We start from the raw sequence: 1,655 nt of genomic DNA, 5'->3' as shown, positions 1-1,655 counted from the left end.
TAACTCAAAATAGCAATTTTTTGAATTGTGATAGTATTCTTCTAGAGGGTGCGATATATGTTATAAAAATAAATCACAGACCACTTTCCTGACCTATAAAATTCCAAATGAGCTACCCGACAAATATTCACGCTTTAAGGTAGCCTTCTATTCCCGAAAAGAATAACAAAAAGAAATCCTCCCCGTTTGCGAAATACATCCGAGACATTGCCGTGACCAGGATTCGAACCTGGGTTACTACGGCCACAACGTAGGGTCCTAACCACTAGACGATCACGGCTACTCGAGGATTCATGAATGATCGATAGCACTTCGTTGATCCATCGTAACGTTGATCCGCTTGATCGCTCGAGCGCGAAGACGCGGCTGCGGCTACGTGCTGCAGTTGTATAGCTTCGAGTCACGCTATCGCGCGACGAGCGGATTTGAAGAGAGTTTAGAACATTTGTGATTGCAAATATGGTACGCTTTGAAAATTGTCGAATTGATCCTTAATGTCCATCTAATAAATTATATCACTTGTCTTGAGACTGTTTTCTGATATTCTTCAGCGGAAACGCAAGTAGAAGTACCTGTAGACGTAACACGCATTTCGTTTTGCTAATTAAAATCGTGGAATTCGCGTTAACGACCGCGGGGATTGATTTACAGCTAATTCCTTCCGTTTCTTCGCGGTTTCTGAGATGTGAATATAGTCGTACAACAATGGGGTATGACCGACATGTATGCCAGCGAATTGGTCATCGTAGATGTTTTCTAGTCTCGTTGCTCGCTTTCGCTCGAGCGGCCTTTTGCCGGGCTTACCTGCAAGCGGCTTCCCGGATTTCCTAGCAATTAGCGGCATAATACCGTCAAGGAAACGAGATTTTACGAGCCGACCGCAGCTACTTTTGCGCTACTCCCGGTGTTTTATTATTTTCAGCTCGACGTCAGCCTTCGTGCGAGTCCAGTAGCATTAGTTGCTTGATGTGATTAATATTGACCGTACACGAAGTGTAAATTATATAAAGGAATGTAGCTCGCATGCCATAAATTAGATATGTCAGGAATTGTCGAAGGAGTCCACTTCCTTAAACCTTTTCTCTCGTTTTATTGCTAATTCTAAACCAGCAGAAATGAATAATGTGATTGTGACACGTTAAGCTGTCGTCTATTTTGAACTAGGATCATATCGTCATGGCTATCCGGATCTTCTCAGCTCGGGCTCAATGCAGAAACGCGATCACGCTTTCATCCGGAAGCTCGTCCCCGTAGGTGTCGCGTGTACGAGGAAGATAAAAAAGTGCTGGGATGGAAGGCGATATCCTTCGGCAACATCCCGGAAGCGTGCACGCCAGACGAGCACGTCGAATCGACTCGCGGAACGTTACGGATTCGTTCGCGTCCAGAATAGACACTCGTTTACATTTCGACGCTGTATATAAGTTAGTCGCGGAATCCAACCTTAATTTCGGAGAATAAATATCTTGATAATAAAAAGCTAATCGAATTTCTAAGAAGAGTAAATTATAAAGAAAATAAAAAAAGACAACTAACGACGACTTGTCATTAGGACGAAAATCGGGAATTTTTTCAGGGACATCGTAGACATTTTAAAACAAATTGTCAACACATCGAGAAGAATGTAGACCAAGCCCACCGATCGCACGCGCGAT

At 43.4% G+C, this 1,655-nt stretch overlaps 1 non-coding gene across 1 annotated transcript; it reads right to left on the bottom strand.

Moving 5' to 3' along the window:
* Positions 1 to 208: 208 nt before the first annotated feature.
* Positions 209 to 280, bottom strand: Trnah-gug. The gene has a single exon. It is a non-coding gene; the product is annotated as a tRNA-His (tRNA).
* Positions 281 to 1,655: the final 1,375 nt, after the last annotated feature.

Source organism: Temnothorax curvispinosus, unplaced genomic scaffold (assembly GCF_003070985.1).
Source record: "Temnothorax curvispinosus isolate PA1 unplaced genomic scaffold, ASM307098v1 QBEX01008635.1, whole genome shotgun sequence".
Classification (NCBI taxonomy): domain Eukaryota; kingdom Metazoa; phylum Arthropoda; class Insecta; order Hymenoptera; family Formicidae; genus Temnothorax; species Temnothorax curvispinosus.
Note: the sequence above shows the minus strand (reverse complement) of the source record. Positions and strands in the feature narration are given on the sequence as shown.